This window comes from Aquarana catesbeiana, linkage group LG12 (genome assembly GCF_042186555.1).
Source record: "Aquarana catesbeiana isolate 2022-GZ linkage group LG12, ASM4218655v1, whole genome shotgun sequence".
Taxonomy (NCBI): Eukaryota; Metazoa; Chordata; class Amphibia; order Anura; family Ranidae; genus Aquarana; species Aquarana catesbeiana.
This window is the reverse complement of record NC_133335.1, coordinates 14961710-14974991: the sequence shown is the minus strand read 5'-3', so window position 1 is coordinate 14974991 and position 13282 is coordinate 14961710.

Genomic DNA, 13282 nt, shown 5'->3' with positions numbered 1-13282 from the left:
CCCCAGTCTGAGGTCCAGAGCGCTCTGGAGCCGGTTTTCATCAAGGATGTCTCTGTACATTGGTGCATTCATCTTTCCCTCGACTCCTGACTAGTCTCCCAGTTCCTGCCGCTGAAAAACATCCCCACAGCATGATGCTGCCACCACCATGCTTCACTGTAGGGATGGTATTGGCCAGGTGATGAGTGGTGCCTAGTTTCCTCCTGACGTGACACTTGCCATTCAGGCCAAAGAGTTCAATCTTTGTTTCATCAGACCAGAGAATTTTGTTTCTCATGGTCTGAGAGTCCTTCAAGTGCCTTTTGGCAAACTCCAGGCGGGCTGTCGTGTGCCTTTTACTGAGGAGTGGCTTCCGTCTGGTCACTCTACCATACAGAAAAAAAAAAAAAAGTAAAGTTGCGCTACTATAAACAAAAAAAATATAGGTGATAGCAGCCAGCATCAACAGTGCAGCAAACCGTGCAATGAAATACAAATAGATATAAATGCAGCGCTAAGTGATACAGAAAACGGGGTGACAACATACCCTAAAAATAGTGTAAAGTTACTGATGGTTGTAATTATATACCAAAACAAGTAAAGTGAAAAGACAATCTCCAATAACTAAAAAAGGTGTCCATAATGAAGTAAAAGTTCATCAATAAATGGAACACAATATTGTTCATAGGAAAAAGAGGGATATATGTGGATGGTGCCTTTCAACGAATAGGTAAACAAAACAGTGGTCTTCATGTATTCAGGGTCCACACACTTATTGTACTGGCAGAAGAAATGAATACGCTTACCAGAAAGGGTGGACACACTCACCATACGGCGGTATGTCGGTCAGGCTTTAGGATCAATCAATCCTGAGGGTGCTTGATAGAAGGCAATGGTGGGGTGAAGATGGGTTCCAATGGCCTCATCTGGAGCAACCATAGATGGATGGTGATTCTCGGATCCCCAGATCTTCTGGAAGTTTCTCCTCTCTTCACAGAGAAATTCTGGAGCTCTGTCAGAGTGACCATCGGGTTCTTGGTCACCTCCCTGACTAAGGCCCTTCTCCCCTGATCGCTCAGTTTGGCCGGGAGGCCCCCTACAGGAAGAGTCCTGATGGACTCACATTCATGGAGAGCAGACAGCTGGAGCATGCAGACTCCACCACACAGGATATCAGATCATATGGAGAAAGGAAAAGATCTCCACATAGTGCATGAATCCAGTATAAAAGGTTTATAGGTATGCCCCAGTTGAAGGACCATTGTCCGAAACATGTCGGGTTGCTAAGCCGTTTGTGCCCTGTCACCACGCGATTTTATATACCCATTTGTGATCACTGCTATTACTCACCAGACCAGGTGTTTGTATATCCTTTTTTTCGTGGGTTTTTTTTAAATAAACCTTTTATACTGGATTCACTATGTGGAGATCTTTTCCTTTCTCCATATGATCTGATATCCTGTGTGGTGGAGTCTGCATGCTCCAGCTGTCTGCTCTCCGTGAATGAGTCCATCCATCTGCTGGGGATCCGCGAATCACCATCCATCTATGGTTGCTCCAGATGAGGCCATTGGAACCCATCTTCACACCACCATTGCCTTCTATCAAGCACCCTCAGGATTGATTGATCCTAAAGCCTGACCGACATACCGCCGTATGGTGAGTGTGTCCACCCTTTCTGGTAAGCGTATTCATTTCTTCTGCCAGTACAATCTGTGTGTGGACCCTGAATACATGAAGACCACTGTTTTGTTTACCTATTCGTTGAAAGGCACCATCCACATATATCCCTCTTTTTCCTATGAACAATATTGCGTTCCATTTATTGATGAACTTTTACTTCATTATGGACACCTTTTTTAGTTATTGGAGATTGTCTTTTCACTTTACTTGTTTTGGTATATAATTACAACCATCAGTAACTTTACACTATTTTTAGGGTATGTTGTCACCCCGTTTTCTGTATCACTTAGCACTGCATTTATATCTATTTGTACTCTACCATACAGGCCTGATCAGTGGAGTGCTGCAGAGATGGTGGTTCTTCTGGAAGGTTCTCCTCTCTTCACAGAGAAATTCTGGAGCTCTGTCAGAGTGACCATCGGGTTCTTGGTCACCTCCCTGACTAAGGCCCTTCTCCCCCGATCGCTCAGTTTGGCCGGGAGGCCCCCTACAGGAAGAGTCCTGGTGGTTCCAAATTTCCTCCATTTATGGATGATGGAGGCCACTGTGCTTATTGGGACCTTCAATGCTGCAGAAATGCAGCCTTACTGATGTTTTGTACCGGGGCAGATTATGGCTCTCTCTCTGGAGTCTACACCTCTTTTCTTACCAGGAGGTACTGTATTTTGCTTTCTTTGGAAACTGAATTGAATGCTATTAATAAATCTTTGATCTACCCGAACACCCAGATCCTTCTCAATTACTGACCCCCCCCCCCCCCATCTGGGGCCTTTAGTAAAAAAAAAAAAAAAAAATTGCGAGGGTGGAAGCTTGTATCTGCCACAGTCATGAAAACTCACTTCTCTTGTTGCAATAAAAAAGTCTGCTTCTTCCTGTTGCATGCTTCATAATCAAAGATAAAAAAAAAATATTGCCAGAAAAGTGAGAGCAATTTTTATAAAATAAAATATTTTTTAAAAGAATAAAAGAAATAACATTTAATTTTTTTTTTCTAAATGTAAGCTCTAACGAGCAGGGAACTCTGATTCCTTCTGTATTCAATTGTATTGTAACTATACTGTCTGCCCTAACATTGTAAAGCCCTACGCAAACTGTTGGCGCTATATAAATCCTGTATTATAATAATAATACAATTTTTATAAAATAGTTTTGGATCTAGTACAGGAGTTTTAGAACTTCTGTCAGGTTTTTACTGCTGTCTAAGGCCCCACAGGGGAATACATTCATTATCCGTTTGTTTTGGTGACAGGATGTTGGACATATTACCATAAAGGTTAGGCCAATTTTTATAAAATAAGAAAAAAAGATTTATAATATATAATACATTCTAGTGTTGGGACTTTTATCAGGTTTTTATTGCTGTCTAAGACCCCACAGGGGAATATATTCACTATCAGTTTGTTTCGGTGACTATGGCACAGGACGCTATTGGAAATGTTACCAGAAAGGTGGGACCAATTTTTTATAAAATAAAATAAAATATCTAAAAATAAAATTTTTATAAAAATATTTTTGGACCTAGTGCAGGAGTTTTAGAACTTCTGTCAGTTTTTTTATTGCTGCCTAAGACCCCATGGGGGAATATATACATTATCAGTTTTTTTTGGTGACCATGGCACAGGACGCTGTTGGACATATTACCATAAAGGTTAGACCAATTCTGATAAAAAAAAGAAAATATAATATATAATATATTCTAGTGTTGGGACTTTTATCAGGTTTTTATTGCTGTCTAAGAGCCCACAGGGGAATATATTCATTATCAGTTTGTTTCGGTGACCATGGCACAGAACGCTATTAGAGAGATCAAAAAGATGAGTCCAATGTTTTCCAAAAAAAAATGTAAAAATAAAATTTGTATAAATTAGTTTTCGATCTAGTGCAGGAGTTTTAGAACTTAGAACTTTAGAACAGGTTTTTATTGCTGTCTATAACCCCATGGGGGAATATATTCATTATTAGTTTGTTTTGGTGACAGGATTTGGACATATTACCATAAAGGTGAGACCAATTTTTGTAAAATAAAATAAAGTTTTAAAAAATAATATTTTTATAAAATAGTTTTGGATCTAGTGAAGGAGTGTTAGGTTTTTGTTTATTGCTATATATGACCCCACAGGGGAATGTATTCATTATCAGTTTGTTTTGATGACCATGGTACAGGACGCTATTGGAGATATTACCAGACAGGTGAGACCAATTTTTATAAAACAAGAAAAAAAATTATAATGTATAATACATTCTAGTGTTGGGACTTTTATCAGGTTTTTATTGCTGTCTAAGACCCCACAGGGGATATATATTTATTATCAGTTTGTTTCGGTGACCATGGCACAGGACGCTATTGGAAATGTTACCGGAAAGGTGGGACCAATTTTTATAAAATAAAATAAAATATTTTAAAATAAAACTTTTAAAAATAGAATTTTTATAAAAATATTGTTGGATCTAGTGCAGGAGTTTTAGAACTTCTGTCAGGTTTTTTTTTGCTGTCTAAGACCCCATGGGGGGATATATTCATAATCAGTTTGTTTTGGTGACCATGGTATAGGACGCTATTGGAGATATTACCAAAAAGGTGAGACCAATTTTTATAAAATAAAATAAAGTTTAAAAAAATAATATTTATATAAAATAGTTTTGGATCTAGTGCAGGAGTGTTAGGTTTTTTATTGCTGTCTATGACCCCATAGGGGAATATATTCATTATCAGTTTGTTTTAACGACCATGGTACAGGACGCTATTGGAGATATTACCAGACAGGTGAGACCAGTTTTTAAAAAAAAAAAAAAATAAAAATAAAATTTACATAAAAAAGTTTTGGATCTAGTGCAGGAGTTTTAGAACTTCTATCAGGTTTTTGTTGCTGTCTATGACCCCCACGGGGTCATTATCAGTTTTGGTGACCATGGCATAGAACACTTTTAGAGAGATTACCAGAAAGAGGAGACCAATGTTTTCTGAAAAAGAAAAAGAAATTAAAAATAAAATATGTATAAATTACTGTCTATGACCCCACAGCGGAATATATTTATTATCAGTTTGTTTTGGTGACCATGGTACAGGACTTTATTGGAGAGATTTCTCCTCACTTATTATCCCAGTGACAAAGGTTCCAGGAGGTAGAAAGTGAAGGAAAATCAGGGAAACATTGAGAAATAATTTTTTTTTTGTTTTTTTTCTGGTAGAGAAGAGGAGGATATAATCCATTTTCCTCAGCAAATAAACACAAAACAACTATTTTTTTTTTCTTTTTCACATACTGTTAAAAAAAAAAAAGTTTCTTTTTGATGTTTCAACACAGGAGGAAGAGGGTCATCATTTAAACTCTATACTCAGAAAAAAGAAAAAGAAAAAAGGAAAAAAGGAAAAAAAAAGAAAGAAAAAGGAAAAAAAAAAGAAAATAAAATAACAAAAAAAACCTCCACGCTCAGAACAGACCCAACTATTTACCTAGACTTTCCATTTAAACCTCTTTCTTTTTTGCAGAGTCTGGTGGCTCAGAGAGAATAGTTTACAATTCCTTGCACCGGCCATCTAGAAATACCGATATCGATTACAAGTCCCTTCTGTGGTTCAATATACAATGAAAACATTGTAAGATACACAACTCTGTTTTCTTAACTGTCCCCCAGGGAAATATTGGAATATCTCTGGATTTGAGGTCTGTGTGTTTGTATTTACATGGCTGCTGTCCAGGAATCTGCAGTATTTCCAGCAGCAGTCTGCAAAGATAACATAGTGTGCCATTTAGGATGAGGAGGGGCTCATAGAAAATGTCACATTTGGCTTGATGGGCATTTTAGCAAGAATCTGGTTCCCTGTTTTAAACTTTAGGCAAACAGCAAACAAGACAGTTAAAGATACACATTTGGAAACCACTTTATTTGCATTCTTTAATTTATTTATTTCAGGTACTTATATAGCACCATCAATTTACTCAGCGCTTTACATATACATTGTACATTCACATCAGTCCCTACCCTTACACTCTAAGGTCCCTAACTCTCATTCATACATACTAGGGGACAATTTAGACAGGATCCATTTAACCTACCAGTATGTCTTTGGAGTATGGGAGGAAACCAGAGTACCCGGAGGAAACCCGCGCAGGCACAGAGAGAACATGCAAACTCCAGGCAGGTAGTGTCGTGGTTGGGATTTGAACCAGCGACCCTTCTTACTGCTTGGCGAAAGTGCTACCCACTACACCACTGTGCCGCCCACTTTCTATGAAAATACCCCAACTGACAGCATAGCCAATGGCCACTACAGCAGCAGTACAGCTTGGGGACCCCCCCCCCTTCATGCTGATTGGACAAAGAAGAAGACACAATGATAAGTTATCACCCTGCTCTCTCTTCCTGTTTCCATGATGCCTGATTGGCTTCTAATGCTGGCCCTCCTTCTCCCAGTCTGCATGTGGCTGTCCAGAGCATTACAGGAGGTCAAATATGTACAGAATTAAAAAAAAATAATGTCATAATTGTAAACTTAGATAAAAAAAGAAAAGGAGCGCCCGGTGTCCAGAGAAATTCAACTTCTAAAGTATGTTTCATAGACGTTTAATAAAAAGTAGCAACATGTACTTCAAGCCAACGCATTTCAGGGAAAAAGGCTCTCCATTATTCGGGACTGTTGCTCCTTTCTTTTTGTCCAAGTCTACACGCTGAAAGGACCGTAAAGTCACACAGAAAAAGGCAGCAGCCCAAACCCCAAGAGGGCCCGTCGCCACCATCCATAATTGGGCACTATTCACAATAAGGCATTGCTTCCTTTTTTGCCCACAAATACAGACAGGACCACCAATGACCAGTGCAGTCAGTCCAGCGCGGTCTCCAACACAAGCTAGATAATTGTAAACATGTTCACCTTGAGTGTCAGAAACCATGAAATCAGGCCGAGACCGTTACAGTTAAATCACACTTGTTTAATAATAAAAGTAAAAAGAACAAACGTAGTCAAAACATAGCCAGAGTTCAGTAACCGGAATGAATAGTCAGCCAAGCCAGAAGTCAGGGATCAATGTAGTGGAACAGCAAGCAGGATCTGGAGCCAGAAGGGATGTCAGCAAAGCCAGTCTTTAAACAGGAACGCAGGAGATAGTTTCTTGTGATGTGACCAAGGCGAAGGCAGAGCTCCTCTGGATGGAAGGCTTAAGTAGGCAGGACTGACGAGCAGGATCATCAACACCTGAGTAACTGTGGAGAGAGATGGGAGATGGCAAATAGCCGACAGCTCTGCGGCCAGCTCAGAGAAGGAAGGGCTGAGCCCAGCCCTGACAACTAGCCATATTTGCTATTACTTAAGGGACACAGGATGATTAGAATTTAGGGAACACTGGGCTATAGTGCCGCCTTCACGATGTACTGGACACTGGCAAACAAAAAAAAAAGCCATTGGCCAGCAAAGTAAAACCCCTTCCACACAGCACTAGAGGCTGCTATTCTCACATCCTACGATTCCCTACAAAATTTAAAACATCGTGAAGCCACTTCGGGCAGGGAAAGTGCAAGCATTTTATCCATAACTATACAGGTTTTCAAACTCTTCAATTTACTCCCATCTGGCACGACTCCCGTACATTCACCCACCGCTCTTTTATGGAACAATCCACAACTGAAGGGATTTTTTTCAGAGGACGGACGCGGCATTTTGGTTTCCGACACGAAGTTAAATTAATCTCCCATCTGTTTTTATTGGATACCTTTCGTTCTTTTACCGATTTTCATAGGGACTTTAATCTCCCCTCCACAGCCTATTTTCGGTATCTACAATTACGACATAAGTAGGGTTGGCACCTCATTCCTTTAAACCCGAAAACATATGAATTACACAGGTTCTGAGGCTAATTTAATACAGATAAGGCACCAAGTGAGTTTAATTACCACCTTAATCAGCCACAGAACCTGTGTGATTAGTATGTGTTTGGGTTTAAAGGGATGAGGTGGCAACCCTAGACATACAGCTGCGGCTCAATTTGGCCTACGCAATATCTCGTTATACAACCTTCTCCTCTAGAGCACCTCCTGAATGACCCTTCACACTCTAAACTTATTTCTATGTATTATTCCTCTCTGCTCCACTCTAAATCTGAGACCTAATTGTACTGAATCTAGGTGGCGCACAGATATTCCAGAACTGGAGGAAGTTTGGCAGGAAATCCTTCCTTTTACAGGTCCCCTTATCAAGGGAAGTAATCCGGGCCAAGTTTCTTTATAGGCCCTATTATACTCCTAGTCTCCTTTATCCATTTGAAGACGGTGCCCTCTGCCATCTGTTCCAAATGCTCTTTGGAAGATGGCACGTTCTACCATAAGGTGTGGCAGTGCCCACCGGTTAGACATTTCTGGTCTGAAGTCACGCCTTTTATCAACTCTATCACCCAAATACGTAATATCTGTAACCCCTTGAGGTGTTTGCTTGGATCTATTGATGATGAATCTCTATCTAAGTATTCCCAAACTTTTCTATGTTTGACTTTATTTTATGACAAAAAATCGGTTACGATACACTGGAAATCCACAGGCCCCCCCCACTATAGCTTCCTAGCTTACCCTTATCAATCAGGCGCTCTTCTTATATAAACTGATGTATGAAGTGAAGGGTTGCCCTTGCACAGTTCATAAAATTTGGGATTTGTGGGTAGACTGAGTCCGCACCATACCACCAGCTATTTAAGGTACTAACTGGGGTTAGGCCCTATTTGAGGAGTCTCTACTGTTTCCTTTTCAACTGTTATCACGGTTTGCTTAACCTGATCCGACGTGAAGGCAACTTCGATTAAAGACTATGGGCACAAGTCAGATAGAAGTCACCTTGAACGTAGTAAAGGAACCTTTTCTAAAGTCAGTGCGACTTCAGTAGTGCTAATTAAGACAGCTCTCATTGACTAAAATGGGATTTCACATGTCACATGACTTGGAATCTCACAAGTCGGATCCCAAGTCGTGGCAGTGTGAACCGAACATTTAGAAAAAAAAAACATTCATTTGATAAAGCTCTAAAGAAACAAAAATTAAACTCAGAGTAAATCTTACAGTCCAATCAGCTGATTAATTTTGTGCTGGAGGTTGGATTACTGGAAAAGTGCATTCCTGAGAACTGAGTGAGAAGGGTGTTGTATTGTATTTAAGCAGAGAAGAAGAGATATTGTCATTGTGTGTGTTAATTAAAGATGAGCCAAACACCCCCCCCCCCCCCCAGTTTGGTTCACACCAGACCATGCGAACAGACAAAAATGTGTGCGAACACTGTTAACGCCTGTGGGACATGAACGTGAAAAATCCAAAGTGTTCATTTTAAAGGCTTATATGCAAGTTATTGCCATAAAAAGTGTTTGGGGACCCGGGTCCTGCCCCAGGGGACATGGATCAATGCAAAAAAAAGTTTTTAAAACGGCCATTTTTTCAGGAGCAGTGATTTTAAAAATGCTTAAAGTGAAACAATAAAAATAAAATATTCCTTTAAATATCATGCCTGGGGGTCCCCTTAGTCTGACTGTAAAGTGGCACATCTTTCTTATGTGTTTTGCTGTGCTGCAGCAAAATTACATTTTAAAATTGCTCGTGACTGTAATACATTGCCGGACCCCGGCAATATAAATAAAAATCAATGGAAAAATCAGCGTGGGGTTCCCCCTTCCCCAGTCCATACCAGGCCCTTCGGGTCTGGTATGGATATTAAGGGGAACTCTATGTCAAAATTAAAAAAAAAAATAACAGCGTGGGGTCCCCCCCCAAAATCCATACCAGGCCCATTCTGGTCTGGTATGGACTTTAAGGGGAACTACATGCCAAAATTTGAAAAAAAATGGCGTGGGGTCCATCCCAAAATCCATAACAGACCCTTATCCGAGCAAGCAGCCATGGCAGGCCAGGAATGGGGGGGGGGGATGAGTGAGCGCCCCCCCCCCTCCTGAACCATACCAAACTGCTTGCCCTCAACATGGGGAGGGTGCTTTGGGGTCCCCCCCAGAGCACCTTGTCCCCATGTTGATGGGGACAAGGGCCTCATTCCCACAACCCTTGCCCAGTGGTTGTGGGGGTCTGCGGGCGGGGGCTTATCGGAATCTGGAAGGGCCCCCAGATCCCACTCCCCCCATGTGAAGGTTCGACTCGAACATCGAGCTCATCCCTAGTGTTAATGGATTTAATAAACAAACGACTTTCCAAACTACAAATCGTTATCTCGAGTATATATACATACATAAATTTTGAATCGTATCGATATACATGCAAAACAAATTGATTTGGTATAACGAATATCAAGACTCTACAAAAATAACGAATTATCCGAAAACAAATTAACGTAACATAACGAATATAAGAGAACGAAATCATGTATTTTACGAATGAAAACGAAACGAAACTAAATTTTCCATTGTGCACAAGTCCATTGTTTTCTTGTGTTTTTCCCTGAAAGGGTTAAAGCATTGGACAATTAGTGCCGGTGTCTTGCCGAGCAAGTTCCCTCGGCGGATAAGGACCCCCCCTGTACTGCGCAGGCGCAGTGCCTGCGCAGTACGAACTACTATCAGCCGCCGGAGATAGCTGAAGCTCAAAATGTTCAATCAGCTGTACACGGCGCCTGCGCCCTAGGTCCAGGTTCCTTCCCCACCATCCAAGTTGACCTAGAGGGGGAATAAAAAAGAGCCGAGCCTGCGCAGTAGAGGGGGGTCCTTAACCGCCGAGCGGAACTTTCTCGGCAGAACACCGTGTCACTCACAGCTGTGTTGTGTGTACACTCCCACTGCTTTTTTACAGCTTTATTAAGTATTGCAGTTTCCTGCCTCTACTCTCCACGCGAGGGTCACAGGTCTTACATGGCTTGTCCTTGCTGCTGCCTAACAGTGCCTAACCTCTGGTCATATAATAAAATCTTCTGCCCCGTAGTGGGTTGTGTGTACCTGTGGTACTTTTGCTGTGTATACATTGCCTTCCTTGTACCACAATAAGTGGGCCTCTCCAGCTCACAATTCTCTAACAGCTCTGGGGTGGCCTGCAACATTCCTCCCAAGAGGTCCTGACACTGATAGCTTGGATCGTTGTGCTTTGTTTGAGTCTATGCACTCTTCAGTGTCTTCTCTAACTCCCTCTTCCACTTGTAGGCAGGTGCAATCTGTACTCCCCACTGCAGGTGGCTCTCGACCGAAGCAGCAATGCAGAAGGGGAAGCAAGTTATGAGGAATTTGGTTCCCCTATGATTTCCTGACGTCACAAGAAGACAGTTGCCCAATTGGACGCTGGCACCCCATGTGACTCTAGAAGCCTTCTTGGGTCAGAGTCTTTTTAAGACTCTGGATCCTGGATTTGATGCGCTTTATGCGAGTGGCTAGTGTAGGGACAGGTTCCTTGGCTGGCAGGGACAGTACTTAGAGGTAGGGAGATGTCCTGAGGATTAGGGACAGTACAGGGACTATGTCTACCTTGCTCCAGGAAGTCTTCTCTTTTGGATGTGGGGGGCAGAGGGGCAGAAGACATTACTGGGGGAGATAATGTGAAGGGGCAGAGGACACTGCTATGGGAGGTGGCAGAGGGCCAGAAGACACCCCAAGTCTTTTGCAGACTCTAACATGTTTTCTTCTAAGATTGCCCTGTATTTGGCTCCATCCATCTTCCCATCAACTCTGACCAGCTTCCCTGTCCCTGCTGAAGAAAAGCATCCCCACAACAGGATGCTGCCACCACCATGTTTCACGGTGGGGATAGTGTGTTCAGGGTGATGTGCAGTGTTAGTTTTCCACCACACATAGCATTTTGCTTTTAAGCCTAAAAGTTCCACTTTGGTCTAATCTGACCAGAGCACCTTCTTCCACATGTTTGCTGTGTCCCCCACATGGCTTCTCACAAACTGTAGACAGGACTTCTTATGGCTTTCTTTCACCAATGTCTTTCTTCTTGTCACTCTTCCATAAAGGGCAGATTTGTGGAGAACACGACTAATAGTTGTCCTGTGGACAGATTCTCCCACCTGAGCTGTGGATCTCTGCAGCTCCTCCAGAGTTACCATGGACCTCTTGGCTCTTCTCTGATGAATGCTCTCTTAGCCCGGCTGGTCAGTTTAGGTGGACGGCCATGTCTTGGTAGGTTTGCAGTTGTGCCATACTCTTTCCATTTTCGGATGATGGATTGAACAGAGCGCCGTGAGATGTTCAAAGCTTGGGATATATTTTTATAACCTAACCCTGTTTTAAACTTCTCCACAACTTTATCCCTGACCTGTCTGGTGTGGTTATTGGCCTTCATGATGCTGTTTGTTCACTAACGTTCTCTAACAAACCTCTGAGGGCTTCACAGAACAGCTGTGTTTATACTGAGATTAAATTACACACAGGTGGACTCTATTTACTAATTAAATGACTTCTGAAGGCAAAATATTTTAGTTAGGGGTATTGGAGTAAAGGGGGCTGAATACAAAGGCACGCCACACTTTTCACATGTTTATTTGTAAAAAATGTTGAAAAACATTTATCATTTTCCTTCCACTTCACAATTATGTGCCACTTTCTGTTGGTCTTTCACATAAAATCCCAATAAAATTCACTTACATTTTTGGTTGTAACAAGACATAATTTTCAAAATTTCAAGTGGTATGAATACTTTTTCAAGGCACTGTCCATTAGTTCACTACTTCATGTGCAAAACAATCTTAAAGAGGAACTGCAGTCTGCTCAAATTTGTAATAAAAACATTGTTGTCATTCTGAAGCTTCCCTCCAACCACTTTGCATATTATTTTATATATACTGTGATTCTGTACTTGCCAAATATGCTGCAGAAATCTCCCTCCACGGAGTCTGGCTGCAGTCATTTTAACTGTGGGCAGCTGAAGCTGCTGCCTGTTCACTTCCTGGATTTACACAGACGCACACAGGGGCACAACTCCAGCTCTGCAGCTCTCATTGGAGAGAGAGCTGTGTATGATGTCATAAGCCTAGGCTTTTTACCAGACAAGAAACAGGAAGTTGTCTGTATAAGGTATTTACTGGTAGAAAAAAAAAATGTTTTACTATCCAAAGTTAAAACAACAACAAGGGCAGAAGATGGAAAGTTGAAAAAATGACCGAAGTTCCGCTTTAATTTAAATAACATTAGTGCAATGTCCACAAAGTTCATGTGTAAAGTGTGCCAATAATATTCAGCAAACACTTGTGCAAACAAATAAAATTATATATCAAAAAACAATCCACGTTTCAGCAATGCAAAAAAAAAAAGAAAAGAAAAAAAATGAATGTCTACTTATGGCTTCAATCTCAAAGGTTGTAGGTATAATAATCAGATGTCTTTCAAATAGTTTTTTCTTATTTCTCACACACTACACCACTAGTGTGCCCGCAAGCAGAAACTCCATTGGGTGTCTTCTGACCTTATTGAATGGACCATTATGTTTCCATGAGGGTCAAACAAGCCTTGCGTAGCTTTGCCGGCTAGCAAAATTCCTGGTTAGTAAAACTTCCCCTCCACTCCTTCAATGGACTTCAATATGTAGAAGCATAGGTCTCCTGACAAATTATTTGTTCTCCAAAATACTTTGCTGAGCAATATCCCAAAGAAAGGGGAGTTTACTAAGAAGCAGGACGCTTCTTGTGAATCCTGTATGGTCTGAAAAAGTATTTGCT